This window comes from Lepidochelys olivacea (genome assembly GCF_965140295.1).
Source record: "Lepidochelys olivacea isolate rLepOli2 genome assembly, chromosome: 2".
NCBI lineage: Eukaryota > Metazoa > Chordata > Testudines > Cheloniidae > Lepidochelys > Lepidochelys olivacea.
In genome coordinates, this window is record NC_140412.1 from 34,978,959 (window position 1) to 35,002,981 (window position 24,023).

The 24,023-nt window shown below is 41.6% G+C and overlaps 1 protein-coding gene across 2 annotated transcripts in view; it reads right to left on the minus strand.

The window, feature by feature from the left end:
• Window positions 1–24,023, minus strand: part of OXR1 (oxidation resistance 1) — a 467,833-nt gene that overhangs the window by 418,594 nt on the left and 25,216 nt on the right. Inside the window, exon 2 of one of the 2 annotated variants that reach the window (XM_084620224.1) lies at window positions 9,755–9,857. The exons of the other annotated variant lie outside the window; for it this stretch is intronic. The gene's annotated coding sequence lies outside the window, so the exon portion shown is untranslated. The remainder of the gene's footprint in view (window positions 1–9,754; window positions 9,858–24,023) is intronic. 2 annotated transcript variants of the gene reach the window in all.

Here is a 24,023-nt window from a genome sequence, read left to right on the forward strand (position 1 = left end):
TGTAACAGTCATATGACTTTAAAGTCATAATTTTATTATACTGAGGGCAGGCCCCGTACATTGTTGAGTATTTCTGCACCCAGTTAAATCACACAACCTCCACTTATGAAAATGGGGCATAGGAATTTTTGATTATTTTACCCAATGCACAGTAAAAGCTGTGTTATCTGGCACTTTACCAACCAGAAAGCTCTAGAAACCAATATTTTGGGTATAGGGCACGGGCTCTTGGAGGGAGCTTGGGGCAGTGGGTTGGGATGCAGGAGGGGTTTCAGGGTGTCTGATCCGGGCAGCGCTCACCTCGGGAGGCTCCCTGCAAGTGGTGACATGTCCCTGCTGCTCCTAGCCAAAGGAATGGCCGGGGGGGGGGGGGGGCTCTGTTAGCTGCCTCTGCCCTGCCCCAATCACTGGCTCCGCAGCTACCATTGGCTGGGGACCCATGGCCAACGTGAGCTGCGGGGGGGGCAGCACTTGCAGGCGGGGGCAGCACGCAAAACCGCCTAGCTGCGCCTCTGCCTAAGAGTAGCACAGACACGTCACCACTTGCGGGGAGCCGCCCAAGGTGGGCACCGCCCGGATCTGGCACCTCAAAACCCCTCCCAAACTCCAATCCCCTGCTCCGAACCCCCTTCCCCATCCAAACTCCCTCCCACAGTCTGCGCTCCGCACCTCCTCCCATGCCCCCACCCCCAGCCTTGAGCCCCCTCTTGCACCCAAACGGCCTCCCTCTTAGTTAACCAAAATTCTTGACATACCAGCACACCCATATTCCCCCAACATGATGATAACAAAGCTTCTACTGTATTTTCAAGTTCAGTGTAGTTTGTAATGTGGTGGAATTAAACCTGTAACCAAATTAGGAGTGGGCAAGAAACATTTTCTGGTTCTTAGAAAAACCCAATCTGAAACACCCAGCATCACCACCAGGAGTTCCAAAACTATAGGAATGAGAAAAGTCAAAATGAAAGAGCAAGACCAAGATCGACCAAAAAGACCCCCAATAAAATCCTCCAGATAAACTTAAAACAATAGTAAAAATAGAAGCTATTCTTGTTTGCACTGTTGCAGCACCTACGAGCCTCAATCACGGACCAGTGACACCTTGTGGTTCTCAGTGCTTTTTCTCCAATCACCTGCTTGGAAGGAGATCTTGCCTCTCTCAATCAATGACATATTGAAAGGACTTATAGCTATGTTGAGATATAATACAGAAAGTTTTTTTTTTTAAGTGCCTCTGACATATGAAAGACTTCACTTTCCCTTCCAATCGTAATAGGCTAATTTCTCCAGAGCTACTTCTCACTTGGTCTGAACTATGCAAACCACCAGTGGCAAATAGATAGTAAGCAGGTAGCAAATAGAATACCAGTGTGTTGGAATTCAAAGATCTCCAGGTTCAATGGCATCTGAAGTTGCACCCAAGTTCTTGAGTACCATACGATAATGTAAAGAAGTCAGAAACAAAGTAAGTTGTAAATTGCCATACAGTAAGTTTAGAATGTTTATATAGACATACAGTATGCCTTTCTGGAAGATGTGCTTTAGCCAAACACAAGTTATGTTTTAGCCAGACACAAGTTATTGGGCTCAACAGAGCAGTAAGTGGGTGACATTTATTGGCCTGTGATATACAGGAGATCAAAGTAAATGATTTAGTGGTCCCTCTTGGCCTTAAAAAAAAATTCTATGAATTATCTACACAGATATATGGTTTAAACTGAAAATAATATATTATTTCTATTAAGTGAAAATGAAGTTGTGAGATTATACTTAAACTCTTTGAATCAGTAATGTTTAGATTTCAGAATTAAAAGACGCATCCTTCTTGCCTGATTTACTTATTTATAAAGCCTACCACCAAATTTACTTATATTTGCAATGAAATTACTCTCCCTCTCACATAAAAAAAGTTTTACCTTGGCAAGCGAGGTTTCTTAGAGATATTCTGGTGACTCTACTGTAATGGTTCTTTAAATAATTAAGCAACTAAACCATGTGAAAATTAACACATCAATAAAATTAAGTACTTTGCAAATGGAGACAAAGGAAATACAATAATAAAAGGTAAATTCTGATTTACGCGAACTATGACTAAATACATCAACAGAAATTGTCATACTTTGAAATAAACCAGGAGAAATACCATCTGTTGTTGTTCCAAATGTCAGTCCTGTAGTAAGAATGAATAAATAATTCACCTTCTTAGCATAAATAACTAGACCTGCCAAGATTATGGCCACGGGGAAGTATACACGTTCATTCTAATTTTTATTTTTTTGTAATTTTTGCCTTCTATTATCAAGAACTATTTTTGCCACAGAGCTCCTTTGCTATCTGAAATAGAAATACTATAGGACTCTCTTTGTAAGTTATTTATATTTGATGCATTTGATTTTGGTGAACATTTCATCTGTCAACAGTCCTTTACAGCAGCTACTTTTAACAGTTTCCAAGGATCTAACATTGCTTATTAGGATTATGTTTGTAAGCCAATTAATTTAAACCTTCTTACACTGTAATTGTATTTTATTAATTTGTTACATGATCTTCATTTTAACATACAGTTCACTATGGCAGCTTCATTCTGTCCCCTGCAAGACACAATCGGGCTTCCTGGAGTATTCATTCTGAGACAGACAAACATTCATAGATTTCAAGAAGGGACCACTGTGATCATCTAATCTGACCTCCTGTATAACACAAGCCATAGAACTTCCCCAAAATAATTCCTAGAATTTTAGAAACAAAATATTGATTTTAAAATTGTAAGTGATGGAGAATACATCACAACCGTTGGTAATTTGTACCAATGGTTAATTACCCTCACTTAAAACTTTACACCATATTTCCAGTCTGAATTTGTCTAGCTTCAACTTCCAGCCATTAGAATGTGTTATACCTTCCTCTGCTAGACTAAAGAGCCTATTAAATATTTATTCCCCTTCTGCCAAAAATCAAGACGGACTTGTAGGGACAGAAGGCATGAAATCAGGATGTGTAAGAACAGAGCATATGGTTTCTTAAAGATGAAGAAACTGATGTTACTTTGGACAGACAGCCTGACATCTCAGGGTATAAGAAGGAAAGTGAGGATGTTAAAGCCTAGAGAAGCTTTAATAGACTGTTTACAGGCTCAACTCAATCCGTTCAGAAGAAGATCCTGAAAGTCAGATATTGTTCAATTATTATAAAAAAGGAACCAACAGGTCATTTGGCAATTTTTATTGGTTGTCCCTCAAGCAAATATAGCTTAATGAAATCAAAGTATAGAAAGCAGAGCTTCACACTGGCAGAACTAATTGTAAGTTGCTTAAGCTCCCCAATGCCAGATTTCTATGCACCTCCTCTGCTAATGCTACAGATGAAATATGCCTCGCAGTTGTAGAGGAGTGCAGAAGTTGAAAATAATTTGATAGGAAAAAACAGGAGAGATGAAACACCACATGGCACCATTCAGGAAAAGGCAGATCACATGCTACTTTCTCTTTACCCCTCCTGAGCTGCAGTCAGATATTTACTGGAGCACCTGAACACTGCACTTCAGTATTAGAGTTCTTTCTCCTCCCTGGATAAGAGTCAGCTAAAACTGATGAACTAAAATCCAGGAACTAGATAACAGAATGACTGATGCAGAACAGAGGTTCTAGACAGCAAATAAGCCTAGGAGGTTGAAGAAACAGAAGGTAATTTTGGTGTGGACTGATTAGAGTGGAGCAACACAAGTATTAGAAAAAAGAAAAGGAGGACTTGTGGCACCTTAGAGACTAACAAATTTATTTGAGCATAAACTTTCATGAGCTACAGCTCACTTCATTGGATGAATCCAATGAAGTGAGCTGTAGCTCACGAAAGCTTATGCTCAAATAAATTTATTAGTTTCTAAGGTGCCACAAGTCCTCCTTTTCTTTTTGAGATTACAGACTAACACGGCTGCTACTCTGAAACAAGTATTAGGCCCAAGAGGAGAAAATTCTAGTATGCAAAGTAGGAGAGGTCAAGCACAGAAGCAGATGCATTAGCTATTATGACAAGGCAAGTGTTGGATTTTTGAAGTGTTTTGCTCCACAGAAACTTCAGAAAACAGCCAATAGCAGACTCATCTGAGACCAAATTGTTACGTTTCATGTTTTCTGGTTTTAACCAAACAAAATGATACCTACATGTATTTTAGCCATTCTAGTAATTACCCCATATCTATAATTATTCCAAAACTGTCACACATTGTACAATGGCATAATTCAACTTTTTTCCAAATGTCATTTTTTCTATTAAGAGAGAAATTCAGTCATTTCCACAAGACCTATTTTGTAATAGTCAAAAGGATATAATAAATGAATGGGAGTTATATTAATTCCATAAAATATGAAGAATATCCAGGTTTAGTCATTAGCCTTCTGAAGCAGCTGGCCCAGTATACTGTAATGCAAAATTTCCTGACTACATTACAAAATGTCTTTTTGCAGAGATTTCCCTTTTTAATAGCCTTCCCTTTGTTATTAACTAGCTTGTCTAGCCACTTACCCTTTTAAAAATATATTTAATGGTGTAAAGGATCTAATTTGTAGACTCTAGCTGTTGTTCCATTGACATTTATTTAATGATGGGATCATCTGTTTACTCTGTCTCATCTTCTGGAGGATTCAGGAATACCTAATAAAAATGCTGGAGTAAAATGTTCATAGTATCCTATCTTTAAGGGGACAATACAGCTATATTAGGATTCATGTCTGCCATTTTTTCCAAAAGTGGCCATGTCTAAGAGTGGAAACCTACTAAACAGTACAATCTTCATCTACAGACTGAATTAGCACCGTGTGCAGCCTATGGCAGCCAAGACTTAAGCTAGAACCCTGGGGGGTCTATGGACAATACAGTGTATCACAGTTTCAGGGTAACTGTTTCCATGGTCCCTCAAGTGCACCCACTTAAGGTTTCAGGCTCCCAGCTGTCACTGGTTTCAGAGTGGTAGCTGTGTTAGTCTATATCAGCAAAAAGAATGAGGAATACTTGTGGCACAGAAGTGGGCTTTAGCCCATGAAAGCTTATGCTCAAATACATTTGTTAGTCTCTAAGGTCCCACAAGTACTCCTTGTTCTTCCAGCTGTCACTGTCACTTACCCTTCTCATCAGGTGTTATAAGGCTTCACAGCCCCCTGCCATACACTAATATCTCCAGCAAGTCAGTATGGCTTAAGGCCAGCCCCTTTGAACTGCTCTCTCTCTGGGGGCTATGAACAGTATATTGCCAACAGTTACAAGTTACCACACAGAGTACATTATTTTAAGGACAAAAGCATTACAGAGAAATCATTATAAAAACCAAAAACTTTCTACACACTTACTCAAACATACCAGAAATTGGGCATCAGACTTATGTGGTCTAGAACGCAAAGTCATTCCAACACTTCAGGATTGGGGCCTCTCCTTGGACAAAATGTCATGTCCATTTTCTCACTCAAAATAAAGGCCACTAGTATGTTTAAACTCCCCATGTATATATCCTCAAGTTCGTTTTTTGCCTCTTGGTCTCTGGAAAACCCAGTTTGAGTAATTATATGCAAACCACCCAACAGGGTGGTAACTCTCTGAGCTGTTTACTATCTTAGTAACTCACTTTAACCTCTGTTTTTTGTACCTGAAGGGGCTATGGTAACCCACCCTGTAGAACAGAATGCAATCATACATCAAAACACTCATAAGTGTAATACAATTGCCTTGAAAAAAACTGCATGGGGTTCCAACATCTGTTGCAAAGTGATCCTCCTCCCTTGGCCGAGTCAGTTGGAAATCTGACACGCTTCTCCAGGTTGGAAGTCACACTTCGTACATCTTTTAGTGTCTTGGAAAGATCAATAGACAACAGATTTGACTATTGTCACTTTGGCAGCTAGTAATACAGCATATCAGCAAATCTCTTCAGAAGATAAGGGTTTTGCAGAACTTACAAGAAAATATTTGGAGTCTGACCCATAGACAACTGAGGTCAGCAGATGTCTTTCAGCGGACTTAAATGAGCTCTGGATAAGGCCCAAGAAGTATAATTGCCTGGCTTAAGGCCTGTGAGGTGCTGAGCTCCTCATGTGGTCATTCCCAGCCCCTACTTTAGTCACTACTACCTTCTTGGTCCCCATCAGGGACCTCCACAGCTTTAAAAAAAAAATCACAAGCCTCTCCAGCTCAAGCTAAAGGACCAGGTCTGTAGCTCAGTTTTAACTGATTCATATCCTGTGGGGATCAGACAGAGGTAGATATGTAATATATACTGTACAGCAGGTTACAGTAGGATTGAGGATTAAATGGAATACTAATCAGTAAGCCTCACTCCTGCACCCACTAGAGTCAATAGAATTTTTGCCATTAACTTTCATTAAGAAAGGGTTTCTCTATAGAGGCGACTGTGCCCAGAGGGTGGCAGAAAATAAAACATTTAGGCAGGAATACAGAGAATGACAACGAGAATAAAGGAACAAGAAGTGCATGGAGGACGATGACTTGAATTTGCTGACAAAGAGCTGAAGCTGGGAGCAGCGCGGGGCTGAAGCTGGGAGACGCAGCACCCCCACAAGCCAGAAGCAGTGTGGGGCTGAAGCCAGGAGCCTCAGTGTCCCCTCCCGGCACTGAAGCTGGGAGCCGTACTGGGAGTCTCCCCTGACCCGTACACAGCCCCTAGCTACCCCACTACCTGCACCCTGAGTAGTTTTCAAACATTTTGAACTGAGTCCCCCGTTTCAGTTATATTTTTTGGTTGCATCCCCCTACAGCTCAGACAGGCTGGGTGGCTGCCTGAGTGAATCAGGGGGTGGAGGTGGCGCTCCCTCCCTGGACCCTGCCGAGCAGAGCTGGCTCAAGCCCCGTCAGCCCTTGCCCCCCAGAATAGAAGTAAAACTATGCCTATGTCCAAGGGTGTCCCCCCCAGTCCAGAGCCCTGCACTCACTCCTCCCCCTTTCCCCCCAGCCAGGCCTTGGCATATTTATAGCATGTTGAGAGGGGCCTCAGCAAGAAAAAGGCTGAGAACCCCTGGTATAGGTACCCATTTTTCCTCCTTAAAGGAGGACAGTCATTTTGGCATATTTGTCCTTTGTCCTCCTCATGTATCAAGAATGATGCTTAAAATTACCTCTTTTTGGCACTTTGGATTTTGTAATTTAGAAAATGATTAATAAAATCTTTAAAATAAAAACATATGCAATCCCTCCCCGAAGCCCTCTCACTCTCACTGAGGGGTAGGGCTCTGGGTTGTTCTATGAATACTCTTCCACTCTGTACTCCGGGGGGAATTCTGTGCCAAAACAATTAAAAATTCTGAACATAACACGTTAAAATTCTACAAAATTTTGTATATTTTATCAAAATAAATCATCACTCCAGTTTCAGTTGTTTTGGTAATTTATTTCAAAGTATCTGTCAGCAACTATGTCTGTAACAATACAGACGAAAAAAAAAAGATTCGGGAATTTTTTTTTTGACAAATAGATTCCTTATTAGGCATATTAATACAGAACTTCCATTTAAACTACAATACAGAAATGTATTTCCTGCACCCCTCAGAAGCAGGGCAAAGGCTTGAGGGAGTCTGGGATAATGGAGGAGCTGAGGAGGGGAGAAGCCTGGGAGTGAACCTGCAGGATTGTTGGGTATGGGTGGGAGAAGTATGGAACAGGGTTTTCAGGGGGGATTGTTAAGGAGTAGGGGAGCCTCCCCCATGCAGACCCTGGGTGACCTCTAGCCTCTCCCATTCAGCCTGGCACATCTACCCCATCCCCCTGTGTCCCTGCATCCCCCTACCTCCCTGTCCCTGCACCCCCATCCAGCGACACCCTCCCCCATTCAGCCCCTGGCTCAATGCTGTCATCCCACTAGCTCCTAAGCCCGTGCACCAGTCTGTCTCTCCCGCTAGCCTTTCTGAACCCCAGTCTGTGACCCTCCAGCAGCCAGTGTGCCCCGCTCTGTCTGTCCTGTACCTCCTCACCTGACCCCACTGTGAGGAACACAGCCTCTTCCCCCTCCCTCTCCACATGCTGGCTGCCCATTTTTATGGTGCCACAGCAGCCCCGGTGGGTGAAAGTTGTAACTGCAGCACCTCTCCTGCAGAATCTATATTCTGAGGAGAAAAAAAAACAACAAATCTGCAGGGGGACATGAATTCTGCACGTGCACAGTGGCACAGAATTTACCCAGAAGTAACTCTGCTCCTGAAAGGAAACAGACTTTTTTTGCCAGCTTAGTGGCTAGGTCTTCTCTGGCTAGGCCTTCTCTCTCTCTCCCCAACTCAGAGTCACACTGGCTCCAGATTTCTCTCTCACTCTCCCTCCAGGCACAGCAGTCCTATTCAGACGTTGGCTCCTCTCCCCTCACCCGACCCAGGAGCCTCACTCATTGGCCCCAGCCTGCAAGGGCTTTCAGTCCCTTCTATCATGACCCTTATCTTCAACCCAGCTTGGTCTGGATCTATGGAGCTCTGGTGGCCACCATACCTGAGCTCCCTGAGATTGTTGGGCAGTGCAAGTGGGCGCCACCATACTTAAGCTCCCTACAAGGGAACTCCAAGTGTGTTACAAATAAAAAAAAACCTGGTGGCCTCTGCCACTTTTATATCACATTGGTGCACTATATTTATCACGGGAATCACCATCCCAAGAGGTTTATCAGTGACTTAAGAAAAAGAATTTGAATTCATTAAAAGTAGGATATGAGATAACTATGCATTTTGCGGCTACTGTAAGTGTGACACTGATGTTTCAATTTGAGGTAAAGGTAATGTAATATATTGCATTAAAACTGCCAAAGAGGACAAAAGTTCAAAGATTCAAAGTTGTGACAGATTTATGTTACCAATCTGCCTGAGGCATCAGGTGATCAGGCTGAGGCTGCAGGATCGTTAGGGGAGGAGATGAAGGAGCACACCAAGTGACTAAATTTTAAAGCTTTATTAATAAAACAACAGCAGTGAGTGCTGGGAATGCTCCCACGTCACTCATAGGAAGAAAGAAAGCATTAGTGCCCCAGCCCTAACCCACTTTCATACTCACACATGCATGACCCGAGGCTGGCCAAGCCTGGGTGTAACATAAGAAGAAGAGGGGGAAGGGTAGACGAGAGTTCTGTCCTGTGCACAGGCCATCTAGGGTCCGCTGTTGATCTCTGACTTGCTTCAGCTCTCGGGGTGGGGGGTGGTTAAGTCCTGGGTTCTTCTGCGGGCATTTCATTCAGGGACCTCTGTCCCCCGTGCTCTCTGTACCAGTCCAAACCAGCCTACCGAGGCTTTCTTGACTTCCCGAAAACACATCAGCTTCAGGGTTGTTATGTTCCCATTCGCTAACCTTCACATTCTCACTAGTTTTTGTAATCCCCTACCATCTTGTTCATCTTACTTCTCTTTTCTCATGGTTGGCTGGGGTTGGGTGAGATACAGATACAGCTGCAGGCTTCTGGGCTGCACAGAGTCAGTTCGAGCGCCGTGACCTTGGACTGAAGCCAGCATCTGATCTTCAGACTGAGCTGAAGTGTCGAGTTAACCCGTTCTCTTCTCTCTCCCTCTCTCTTCAGCCTCTTGCAACCTGCAAAGGAACCTTTCACTCCACACTCACACTTTTAACCCTTCCCAAAATACCTTGCAATACCTGCAACAGCATTAGCAACATACAATGCTGATTTGCCTCCCCAAGGGACCCCCCTGAAGGAGGGGGCCATTGGGTTGTGACAAAGTTTTTTCCAAAGTTCATGCTCTTTATGAGTTACTGTAGCAGAACTCACCAAAACATGTCATGTTGTTAAGCAACTACTCATCAAAGTGTGGATGACAGCAGAAGTTGATAGTTCTATTTTCACTGATTCCAAAACTCCTTAAAAGTGTATCCTGTGGACAAAGTAAATCAAAAGCACTTTGTGAAAATGGGCTAGCCCCATATTCTATTTCAAAGTGTACAGATGACCTTAAAGAGAACATTTACTATTCAAAAGAACTGGTACTTCCAACAAAGATTCCATGAAAGGCTTCCCACATATTTTAAGGTACTCCACTGTGTTACCACTATTCAATACTATTAGATTTTTTTGAAGACTGTCATGAAACTTCTCAAACAAATCGCTACCAACCTAATCGATAGGATTGATGAGTTTGGACTAAAATTATCAAATGTATCAGCATATATAGGAGACAATGTGGGTGCTAATTATTCTAAATTTAACGGTTTTCCAAAAACAGAGAAAAAAGTGACATTCTTGTTACCGATTGTTTAGCTCATGTCATACACAGTAGCACAAGAGTTGCAGTGACCAAACTAAACATTGATGTAGAAAACCTAGTTTAAAAGGTTTACAGCCATTTTAGAATTCGATCACTGAGCATTCAACAGCTTTAAAGAGTTTTGTCAATTTGCTGGGGTAATACAGTAAAATTCTACATCACGTAGTCACACGTCAGCTGTCAATTGTACTTGCTCATTGAACAACTGGCAATGTGCTGAAAAGGGCTTACAAGTTACTTTCAATCTTTGGTGGAAGATAAATGCTGTAAAGTAATATGGGGTTGTTTTGGAGATGCTAAGTTGTACTATTTCTTCTTGAACCATGCTCGAAAAACATTCACAGATAGTACTGAAGCTCTGGAGTCAAAATTGCTCACAGTAACTTCACTGTTCAAACTGATGTCCAACCTAGACAATAAACTAAAATGTAGAATAAATGAAATTTTATGGTTGTGTTTTGAACTCCAAACAGAAGAATCTCAGTGAAAGTGAATGAAGAAAGTATGAAACAAATGTTCTGCTTTTCTTTAAAATCAGTGGACTAGAAAATATTTATGAAAGATGATTCACTGAAAATAATATGCACTAAAAAATCCTGTCTTATTGGGAAAATAGCATTCTTTTAAAGAATTTACAGAAACTGTTGAAACATTCAAAACTGATAAAGTTATTGATATGGACAAATTATAAGAAGAATTTTGTATAATCAAGGAAGTCATTTTGTCTCCAGAATTTCAAGACTGCACAGTTGTTAAAAAGAAATACCTCAAGATTTTCAAAATGGCAAACTCAAGCAGAAGCAGAAACATCAAAAATCTGAAAAAAAAATAGGTTCTTACATATTTTCCATTTCATGCAGTAATGCATAACCTGAAAGGATATTTTTGTTAATGAATTATGCATGGTGAAATGAAAGTAATCAATTGAAAGTGGACACAGTGAAAGCAGAACTACAGATTTGCTACAATTTTGAAAAATACTGAGTTCAAGTACCTGCTTCCAGAATTCCTCAAGACGCTGTTATACAAGAAATAGACAATAAGTTAAGGTTCGTGCATGCTTTCTACGAAACATTATTTGGTTAACTGAGTTTTGTCCTCATTTTTAGAAGCACTAAAAAGGACTTGTCATCCTTTTTCAGTTACCCATGGTGGCCACATGTGTTGCTACACATCACGAGAAAGAGATTTAAAATGGTCACTTAAGTGTAGCATTGTTTAAAAGAGAAAAAGATTTGCATCCTATGAAACTCTAAAAGCCAAATAGCAGGACACCAAAAAGGATGGTTTCTCTGCTAATTGAGGTCTTCATGTTTGAAAGGATGGATAATTTTGGTACATAAACAAGGTAGTGAAGTTCACAAGGGAAGTCACAAGAGCCTTACAGTTTTAATGGTTTAGGATGGGATTTTCAAAAAGCATCCAAGTGACTTAGGAGCACAAATCACTCCTAATTTTTAAATAAATATTAAAACCCATGCTTCAGGGTTTAAGCCAATCTCTAACTATTAGAGATCAGAACATGACCTAACATGGGGACAGATTATCCCATTACAGGGTTCTTATACCTTCCTCTGAAATATCGTGCACGAACCACTGTCAGAGACAGAATACTAAACTGGGTGGACCTTGGGTTGCCAGGTGTCCAGTTTTCAACTGGAACATCCAGTTGAAACATGAACTTGGCAGACGCTAAAAGTCCAGTTGACCACAGAAACCAACCTCCCCCACTGGGGAGGGGTGTGGGAAGGGCAGCAGCTGTGGCTGGAGCCACATGGAGGAGCTGCTCTCTGCTCAGCTGCTGACACCTGACAGAGAGCAGTGGCTGGCTTCCAGACCGGGCTCCAAGAGGTAGGTGCCGCTGCCCGAGGGGTGTCCTGTCCGCCTCCCTTTCTTCCCCGCCATGCCCCGATTCCCCAGCCTGTCACGATGGTGACTGACCCCTCTCCGCCCCACCGCCTTGCTCCAAGATCCGACTCCAGTGGTGCCCCGATTGCCCTGGTCCTGACCCCTTGTTATGGGAACTGACCACCACTGTGTTTCACTGTGCCCCAGCCCACTGTGCTCCGGGGACCAACACCCCCCTGCAGCATTGTGCCCTGACTGGGCAGGCAAGCAGGCTCCCCATCAGCTCCTCCCAGCCTGGTGCTGCAGGCAGCAGATGAGTCCCAGGACAGGGGGGAAGTGACCAAGGGGGGGAGTGGAGAGTGAGCGATGGAAGAAGGGGGGAGAGATGGGGCCTCAAGGGAAGAGGCCACTACAAAGTTGGCAACCCTAAATGGACCATGAGTCTGACCCTGTACGGCGATTCCTGTTTTCATCACCCACTCCTGGGAGACACCGTGCCTTCTTGGAAATTCCCTATTATGCTGGTGGGGTCAGTAATTTGCAAGAGTCTTTTGTGAGATGCAGCTTGGAAAACTAGTTAGCATATCTGCCCACAGCCTGCCCCCACTCCACGGTTTTCAGGTGGGGAGCATTTGGTGTTCTAGTTGGTAAAAGAAATGATACATGTTGAAATTTTCTCAACATTTTTACTGTTTTTTTCAAAAAGTGTCTAAAGTTCTAGTATTTTTGATCATTGGAAAATTTTAACCAGCTCTGTTTTTCTCAGAGGAAAGATGTTGCATAAAAAAGTTTCAACAAAAAGTTTTACTAAAACCTACATTTCAAAAAACTCCGACCTGCTATATCTGTTGTTTAACCCCATTCAGTCCCAAGAGCTTGGAGCTGCAGTAAAGGTAGCCTTAACATAGTCCTTGCAAGAAGGAAGAGGAAAATCTTTATTCCCTATGCTTGAGATGCCCTATCATATAACTATACATGTTCTAACACACAATGGAGTCTGGAGTATTCCAAAACAACACCGGGGTTTGGAACAGCCTAAGGGTCATTGTGGACTAGACACTGAAACAGCCAAAGTCTCAGTTTTATAAACTGGTATCAACAGTTGGGAAATCACTGCTGTAGGGAATGCACTAGAAGACTTTTCCTAACTCTAATTTTTATTCCTTTATGTTAAGCAGCACAAAGTCATTTTAGCCTTGTCTTCATAAGAAAAAACTTAGAAAGATATCAGCATTCAAACGGAAGCAGGACAACACCAGTAAGCAATAATGTTACTTTTAAAACTGTGAACGTTTTATAAACAAAGCAAAGTAAAACTCTGAGGTTAGAGAGAATGATTTGACTGTGTCACTTTACTTCTTTCAAGATACTGGGAATAACTCAGAGCACCTTAAACTAAGTAAAAGTAATCAGACACTAAACAGCCAAACCAGAGACTAACCATTGAACAAAATTCCCAGTTTAACATGAACTGATACGGTTTTATGATGTTGCTAACTAAGTATATGAAATCCACACACAATACAAGAACATTGCAGAAACAATTTTTAGCTTTTATTTTTCCTAGCACAAGGAATTAAGATGTGATGAACTAATTTTTTTTTAAACCAATTTCAATTTATAAGCAGCTTGGAGCAACCATGTATAAACTACAAGCTCTTTTTTTTCAAGCTTTCAGAAAAGTCTATGAAACCGTACAAAGAAGAATAAAAAATTGCTTTTCCTTGCTAACTTGTGAACAGCTCCCTCTTGCCTGTTAGCAAAATGAATTATTTCAGGCTGCTGTTTCCTTGCACCCAGCAATAAAGTTAAACACTCTTGCTTTATTTATTTAGGGGTTTCTATTAATTTAGCCAGATAGCCTCCTGGAAACTGTCTTGCACAAAAACAATAAACTGATCCCCAATTTTAATAAGACAGTTAATGCAGGCCTCCTGGGCTCCACTGCCACCAAGGCCAGCTCAGATACTTCTTATTAGAAAACAATTCAACTGAAAAAATAGCACTGCCCTTTGGTAAGCCACCATTCATCATGGTAGGCAATGTATTAGCCACAATGTTAAGACAGCTTCCCAATAGGCAATTGGGACGTTATAGTAGGATTATGTATAGGGTAACATCTAGAAACAGAGAATTCTACTTTCAGGAAGTGCTTGCTTGATGAGAAGGGAAAATACACCTCTACCCCGATATAACACAACCCGATATAACAGGAATTCGGATATAACGTGGTAAAGCAGTGCTGGGGGGGCGGGCGGCTACACCCTCCGGTGGATCAAAGCAAGTTCAATATAACACAGTTTCACCTATAACACGGTAAGATTTTTTGGCTCCCGAGGACAGAGTTATATCAGGTTAGAGGTGTATATGTGGAGGAAGGAACAAAGTCTGAATGTAGCACTGTCATCTTGGGGCTCGTTCCCAAACTTCCTTCCTTTGAGTCAGAAAATTTTGTGTATCTTTGGCAATTATTAACAAGAGAACATATTTAAAGTTTGCCTGTGGGGGGGTGGGAGGGAATTCTCTATGTTAAGGTTTTGTTCTAGTTCCCATCATTGTAGTATCTGAGCCCCTCCTAGGTTAGTGGACACAGGGTACTCCCCATAATCACAGAAAATTCTGTTTGGAATAGGGTTGGATTTTGGGGTGGGGGCACCAGTTATTGTGGATTTGACACAAGGGCCTCATAATGCCAACTAGCAAGGGGGTGCAGAGGGATTACAGGGATTTCCTGAGTCTGGTATTTACATTCTAGTTCACCAAAATGTGTCATGTGAGATCTCAAATAAAAGCCAGTGTCACACTGGTCATCAATATCATTGCAAAACGCATGTATGGATGTTGTATAAGGAATCATGTATACACACTGAAAATTATGTTCTTAAGGGACTGTGTCCAGGGACTGGTGACCAGCAAAGGTGAAAAATACATTCTGTCACACCAGAAATGTTTATCTACTTGTTAAATATTGTATGTTTCATAGTGGGTCTCTTCCCACCAGCCTGAATCAAATGGTAATGAAAGATTGTGAAAAACTTTGAAGAGAAAAGTAACACAACAAAGCAAATGGCGGGAGGACCCTATCTTCAGGTCATATCAAAATGTTTACTCTACTATATTTGGGGGACCTGGAAGACATCCTGTCACTCCTCACCTAGGAAGTAATTTGACAGCGAATTTGTTCCAGGAAAGTGGGATCTCAACCAGGCTTGGTTGAAAACACTCTAGAAAACTTGGGGTGAGAATCTTCTTTAGACAAGAGTACATCTTGTTCGTTTAGTCTCTAGAAAGTGTGTTATTTTGTTTTATATGTAACCCATTTGTTTCCAATATTCTTATTTCTCACTGTCACCTGAATCTCTGTTCTTTGGCAATTAACTTATTCTTGTTTTCATTATAAATATATTTAAGTGCTGTGGTGTTAATCACAATGCTGTTCTTGAGTTAAATCTTACAAGCTAGAGCAAACTGTTCCTCTGGGAACAGAAGGCCTGGTAATTCTGTGAGTGTTCAGTGCACAGGGGGCTGGGCATAGCAGGGAAAGCCCCAAGGGACTCAGTGGTTGGTGTATGCCTTTCGCTACCTGGGCCGAGAGCACTAGGCCTGTGGAGGCTTGGAAGGCAGAACTTGTGTTGCCAGAGGCTGGCAGTTTCAGGGAGTTGATCTACAGCAGGCACAGCCAAGACCTCCTCATGCTTAGGGCAGGTAATGGTGAGGTGCTTCAAAACCCTGGGTACCACTGGAGAGATCCACAGGGATATGGTGACAAGGCTTTATCAGAGAGGAAGGTCATGTAGTGACCCAAAAGTGGTCCTACTGTGAATTTGTCTCATCTCTTTTGGAGATTTGGACCACAGCCAGATCCCCTCGACTGAGAATTAAGGCCTGAGAAGTCCCATCACCAAACCAGGAATAAACCCAGACCCCTGATGGGATGACTGAGAAGGAACCCATGTAAGGTTCCCTCATAACAGCACAGAAATGCTATTGTGGGACAGACAGAGCTTCAAGGGCTGTGGGCATGTACTTACTTCTTCCTTCATTCTCTGTTGGATCTCTCAGGTGGACTACTGGTCCCTGTCCTGCCCCAAAAAACAATGCAGTAGAGCTTGTGGACGGAGGGGGTCAGAGAGCATAGTGCCCCATCCCTCAACTGTAGGGACACTGGCAAGGGGGAAGGGCACTTATTGAGCCCCCACCCCTGACATATCTGCATAAGGTGGCTGGGGATACAGAACCCGTCCACCCCTTCACTAAGGGAGCAGGGACTGTGATCTCCCTATGCCTCCCATCCCACTGCAGACACAGCAGACCCTGCTCTGTATAGTGTGGTTTTCTGAAGCTTCTCAGAAGCCAGGGAGAGGAACAGCAAAGCTGCAGGCTGTGTATGCTCAGCCACTATGTCTCCCTTTTAGCCCTTCTCCAACCTAAAGGAGGAGAGTGGCTTTATGTACCATCTCACACTGCCATCTCACTATACAATGTGTTGACAAAATAACAGAGTCCATCCTCCAAGGAGTTTATCATGCAAACCTGACTCAAACTGGAAAAAAGCAGCAGCAGTATTCTTCCTCAGCTCCATCCACATGCTAAGCTTTGCCCACCTGAGGTGCCAAAATGAGATGCCACTCACAGCACAGTTGGCAAGGTTAAAAAAAAAAAAAGACCACATGCACTCCTCAGGCTTCATTCTCCCTCAGTGGAGTTCACATACACACTTAGGCAAGACTGGATTAAGACATAGGCACAACAGATACTTGACTAGGGACCCAAGAACATCAGAATTTGAGCTTTCATAAAAAAGAGTTTCTAACCCCTATGTTTGAAACCAATAGCTTTAAAATCATAGAGCCATAGGGTTAGAAAGGATAGCAAGAGTCATCTAGTCTAACCCCCTGCCATGATGCAAAATATGAACCAAGTACTGTATAATCAATAAAGGGAAGTATGCCTTCTTCATTTCCAATTAACCCCAAAGTTCTAGAGAACAACGTGGCAGCCTCCAAAATATGTCAGGTTACCGATCTAGTGCAATGTGAACTTTGCATGTGAAGTCACAGGTGAGCACAGTTCAATACAGTACACACAAAGAAGGGTAAGGAAAGCATCAGAGTTGGAATACTTTACAGCAGCTGCCAAAGTAACAGGAATAGAAATGACTATATAACTCTGACAAGTCAAAACCAAATCATTAACAGCTTTGGAAATACTTCTGCTCCAATACGTATGGAAATGTTTGAAAACAAAAAAGAAGTCTGAAATCCCATCAGTTTTCCAATGCACACCGTTCCAAAGCCTTCAAATGGAAAACACCTTCACCATTCCGTCTTTTTTAAAGGCTTTAGGTTTCTGCGTTAATTCTGCATCTCCAGATTCAACCCTCGTGCAATTGTGTATAACAAGAACAAAAATCAATGAGCCTAAAATTAAAAACGTTAGAGAACGATGTTTTTATCAGTGACTGCTTCTTGGTCAGCATTTTGTTTTCATTTTGGTTAGGCAAGCTACTGTAAAGGGATTGCATTTGTCAAGAGTGGAACTTTGGCTACAGTCAACACTGCTGTGTATTACACAGTAATTTTGATTACTCGGTTTTAGTTCTGATTTTTTTAACACTGTGAGGTGAAGAACCCATGTAGAGGGGATGACTTTCTCTATCTACTAGCAGGTTCTTTCCCCCACATCCACCACATACATACTCCACAGTCTCCACCACCCTTTCCCCTGCCACTGCAACATATAGTGGGGGAGGGTAGACAACCAGAGTAGGGCAGGAGTTGTGAAAAGCTCTGAGGCAGGTTTCCCTCTTAGGGCAGCTGACTTCCAATGCAAAGTATAACAGTAATGCCATCACTGCAGCGAGAGCATGACAGAGGGAACTGTGGCAGGCAAGAAGGCAGGGAAAGCAGACCCAAAGGAACAAAAGTGGGATGAGATCTGAGAGATCTGGCCCCATTCCTCCTGTAGAACTGGTGATCACACACACAGCCTTTCAACTCTGCTGCCAGCCTCACCTCCAGAAGGGGAGGATGTGGTAGAACTTCAAAGGAACACAAGCCTGTGACCTTACCCCTTGATAACTCCCCTTTGGTGTTTTTTTCTGCATGGGAAGTGGCGGGTTGTGAAGAGCCATGGTTTGGAACTAGATTTTTGCTGCAACATTAAGTGATCCATCCTGTCAGCCAGTCCCATCTTATGGCAGATGGAGGTTTAGGGACACCCAGAACATGGGGTTACATCCCTGACCACCTGGGTATACATTCATGTCCTGGGCATTAGAATCACAGAATCGTAGAATATAAGGGTTGGCAGGGACCTGAGGAGGTCATCTAGTCCAACCTCCTGCTCAAAGCAGGACCTAATCCCCAACTAAATCTAAAACAAAACTAAAGAACATTGAAGAACATGAATGTATCAAATTCTTTTTTGAAGCCAGATACACTTTTGGCCTTCAGAATATCCCTTGGTGATTACAATCGTGACAGCAATTACAACATGGTTACAATGTATATAAATATGTAAAAGTTTTATATCACCTACTATATTATAATTTATATTGGTTTAATCATTAAACTTTTAGATATGCAAACGTTATTTTGCTTCTCAAGCATCTTCCGATTGCCCCAATTAACTTCTACTGTAAGCTACTATTATTCAAGAAGTTATTCAAAATGTCTAGCAACAATTACCTAAGTTGGTATTTAGTATTTAATAGCATCATAAAAGATGTAGGCATTTCAAAGGTAACTTCAACAACAGGTGTCCATCAGTTTTTTTCTTTCTAGAAGTACATCCTTAGAAAACAAGCCTACCTGAGATTGCCTTGGTATCAAAGATTTGTTTTTCTTCCAAAGCTGCTATACTGTAGCCTTATTAGGATTGCATCTCAAGACTGTGACTAATGACAAAGCCAATTAACATCCAGTCAGATAATACATTAAAGGAGAGCCCTAAGATGTCTTTAGGAGCTTCATGTGTGCATTTACGTTTCAGAGCTGGTTAACTAGTTATCACCATTTATTTAGCATAATAGAACAAGAACACATGCTAAATAATACAACAGGTCCAACAACATGCCCCCTAAAATACAGCTTCTTAGTAATCAATTTATTTCAGTCAATCCAGGAAGCACATCTGTATTAACATGGCTTTTTATCCATAACATAGGAAGAGAGGGAAAGTGAATGTTCTAATTCTTATGTGGTTTATATCATTCATAATAAAAAATGTTGCATACGAAAATGAAACCATATTATGTCCTCATCTACGAGATGCTGAAGGATGAAGTTATTTCAGAAATCTTAGGTAGGCAGATGTCATCCTTAGTCCCTTTTTTGTGTAACTTACGTAATGAAAAAGAATGCTGCTTTACAAGTTTCCACGTGCCATGGTGATGAAGCACCTCTATAGTAAATACTAAGGTCACCAGTTGTAGCTGTTTACAAACAGTCAGATTATGAATCTGTTAATTTGCAATCCTGAAAGCTCCTTTCAAAGTAAGATTAACATGGAGTTTCTGCTTATCATTTTGTTGTAGCCAAAGAGCCTCGTGTGCAAAAACAATAAAACTGGCTCCCCTATTTTCACCAATGAAAAGTTATGCAACAGCTCATTGTGTATTTACAGTATTTTATGAGCAAAGCAGCTAAACCCAACTGCACAGGAATACATACAGTAAATTGGTGAAACTGAACACTTTCATTTTCTCATTGATGTGAATGAAAGTGGAAGATACTCCCTTGCGTGAAATCAACACAATAGCTCCTCTAAATGTTACTGTCTGAAAATTGGAATTCAAATGGATAATGAGTAGATTTTTTTTTTCAAATTGTATCAAATAAATGCCAACCCTCTTTAGTAAGGGCGAGTCCACTTGAGACCTATACAGCATTCAAGTCTCATATAAGCCACATTTGAAAACACTAGGCTTCAGTGGTTCATAGGGCTTGTGTGGGCCCTCTGCACAGGGGTGAATTTCACCCTAATAGATCAATCCTGCAATGAAAGAACCTAAGTAGACTTTTATGAAACTGGGGAGGTGGGTGAAAATAGAATGCTTGTTTTCTGTAAATCAGATTAACTAGAACTGTTCATTAGCTACTTTTCAGTTTTTAAACAAATTAAATAGGAATAGTGATTAATGAATTAACAGATAAGCCTTAGCCTACTCCTGAAGTAGTATTACTCAAATTATGTTGGTTTATGCCAGCACAATCCCAGCAAGTCTCCGGTAGCAGACACAAGGCTTCAAATTGCAGTGACATAAGGCAACCTCAGCCTGCTTAGAGAGAGGAACTACAAGGGACCAGAACAACCCAAAGTGCAGGTAATGCTACCAATACATGAGGTCTGACCTGAACTAAAATTGCCCCCTGAAAATCTCATAGAAGAAAGGCAGTAGTGGAAAGACTGACCATAGCAGATGTCAGTCAATCTCCCGTAGATCACAAGAGGCTCAGCTCGTGCAGGTATGTTTAAATTGCACCTTTTTGTACAGCTGTGGTGAATATGGCCTAATAAATATTACCTCCACTTTACAGATGGCTGAACCAAGGTAGAAAAGTTAATGGGCTTGTCCCAGCTTACATAGCGATTCATGGAAGAGTTAGTTTTGTTCCTTACCCTAACCACTATCAGACTGGCTCATATTCTAATGTCTAACACCAGTGTAAATCCAGACTAATTTGGAGCTATTCAGATTTATATTGGTGTGATGGAGATCAGAATCTGCCTTTCATTTAGCTTGGTTCCTGCTATGATTTTTACAAGTCTATGGGCTCAGCTACATACATTAATTTTATTATGTTTAACAACATCCCAAAGCAGGGGGGAAAATGATTTCTTTTAAAATAGTCTTACCTTCTTTTCTCTTTCCCATTTAAAAGCAAAAACAAAAAAATAAAAAATGATACATGTCTGAGACAAGGTAGAAGGCAAGCTCTTGAAGGGACAATGAGAGCAGGGTATTTTAATTAGTAGTTTGGGATTTTTTTTCCTTCCTCAAATTAAGAAAAATATGCTGCTGGGACTCTTTAGTTAATTAGAAAAATAAGGCATTAGAAGTAATCGTATATTAGCAGAAGAACCTATTCCTACAAGAACAGTTCATGTTGATTCTACACTGTATGATATGAACACTGAATACTGGAGCAGTTTTCTCATGCATATAGATGACACACAGGTTGATTTTAAAACATTACCTTCAAAATCCAAATAAGGAAGTGAAAAATAAAGAGGTAATAGATTTTGTTAACTGCCAAATGAAGTAAGTTCAGAAACAAAACCCCAAAGACTTCCCATTCATAATAAGCAACAATTTGCAAGTAGTGTATACAGCAGAAAGGACCAAAATAGCATCCAAGGAATCATCAAGGAATCTAGGCCAAAGAAATCTTTGGGGTTGACCTTGAGAAACAAAGAGAAATTAAGAACATTGATTGATTGATTGAAGATGAACGATGTTGAAAAAGCACCTGAAATGCGAGGCAGGACTCAAGATATGACATATAATTGAATACATCATGGAATACTTCGAAAGAACCGCACACTATCAAAAAGGGCACTATTTATTTTACAACTGGTCAAATTTAGTCCTGGTATAAAAAAATTGCTTCAAAAAGGAGTTGTACCAGGAATGAGAGAAATTAAACTTTAGTACAGAAATAAATGAGTCACCATTATAGAGAAACAGTGGGAACAACATTTATGGTTAAGATCCTCACTTTGCCAAAAGGTGAGACAGTAAGAAAAAAATGGACCACCTGGTGAAAGAGAGAGACATACTGACTTGAGTAAGGAATGCAGGATTCCACCTCAAGTACATGCATTTAAGGTTCAGAAGTAAGGGATTTAAGCCTAACTCAAGAGGTGAAATCCTAGCCCCAATGAAGTTAGCAAATCTCCCATTGGCTTCCCTAATCTCTTTATTAGGGCCAAGGTTCCATCCAACTTAACCAAACATCAGTACAACTCAAGCAGAAAAAATCAGAAGTGACTAGATTCAGTGGTCCCCAACCTTTTTTGTGGAAAGACTGTGGGCACCAGGCACCCCACCACCGAAATGTGGGCAAGTGGCAACGGCAACGCTTCTCGGCGGCATTTCGGCGGTGGGGTTTCCTACAGGCGCACAAAACCTGCGGGCACCGCGTTGGGGACCCACTGGAACAACTGCCTCAGACAAAGAGGTCAAAAGCATGAATTAAAAAGTTGCTGAAAGTTTAGTACAGTTAACACAGTAGCTGAGAGTTTTCTGTAGATGTTTGATTGTACTTTTACTCCTGGGGAAATTCTGCACCACTGCAAAATGCGGAATTTTACACAAATTAACGTTGTGCACGCAAAATTTCCTTTCTCTGACAATAATGGACTGCAGTGCTGCTGGCCGCCACTAGGGGCCACTGAACCTGGCAGAGCCCAACACACACATAGAAGACCCTGCCCGGGGAAGGGAGAGGGAGCTAGTGGGTTCCTGGCAGCTGCAGTTCCCAGCCTGTCCTGAGGGAAAGACCAGCACGCAGGAAACTCCATGCAAGCCTGAGACCAACCTTTGGATCCCTGGGCTCTGGGGGAGAGGAGGGTGTCTGAGCTAGGAGGCCACAACTAGGCTCGGGGGGGGGAGCGGTTTTGGGTGTATTGGCTGGGGGACACCGTGGCTGGGCTCTGCGGGGGAGGGACTGTGGGGGAGGCAGAGGAACAGGAACTAGGGTGTCATAGGGGTTTCTTTAACTCTCTACTCCGGGGGGGGGGGGGGGGGGAGTGTGTGTGTGTGGTTAGAGACATACTTGCTGACAGGTATTTTGAAATAAATTACCAAAACATTTGAAACAGGTGTGATTATGTAGTGTTATTTCAACAAATAAAATTTGCAGAGTTTTAAAATATTGTGAGCAGAATTTTTAATTTTTCAGCACAGAATGCTCCCAGGAGTACAGTTACTTTGCTACATTATAGTAATACTACTTATGTTGTTCTAATCAAGGATCAAACAACATTTCTATTATATGGCACAAAATACCTTACCTTGATGTGCAGAGCAATGAATCTCTACCAGAATATCTAGGGTCTTTTTTTATGTTGGTGGATACTGTCATTCAGTACCCAAGAACTATAGCTGAAATCCAGGCAAAACCAGAAAATCTTTTGTTGGTTTTGTTTTCTCCCACATTTCTGGAATTTAAAATGTTGCCAAATCTTCAGTTTCCATTTCACCCTATGAAAAATATTTTCTTTACAACATTTATTTCATGTGTGTCTGAAAATTGTCAGTGGTACTAGTGATGAAATTAACGTTTCCTAAGAGGAGACAAGCTGAAGTTATATTAGCTAAACACAGAGGAAATTACAGTAATTGTTTTGCATAATTGACTGAGGTGCACCATTGGATAAAGAGATGCTTTCCACTGAAGCATCTGACGTTGACTCACAAGCAGGTTGCATGGATCCAGGGTGAGTCAGCCTACTTTATGATGGTCAGACATCTCATATGACAGATGCATAGCCAGCCAAGTGCCCCAACGCTCTTGCTTTCTGTAGTCAGCTAAATTTGACCATGAGGGCAGAGAGTTTGGTTGGTTTTTATTGTCTTATATTAAGCACACATATGGAAAAATTATTTTACACAGTGGTGATATAATTGTATAAAATATTTTTGTTTGTAAAATACAAAATGTGGGCCAACACTTACAAACTTGGGAGCCTATGATTAGACACTAGATCCATATTTATGCACCTTAATTTTATCTGAATTTTCAAAGGGACTAAACACCTAGAGCTCCCATTCACTTCAATTAAAATGGTGGATGCTCAGAACCTCTACAATTCAGGCCTCTTGATTCGGTGTCCAAGTGTGAATGTAACTGCCTAATTTTAGTGGCCAAGTCTGAAAATTATTGGTCTTTGTAGATTTTCAATCACGCCTAAGCAAGTCAG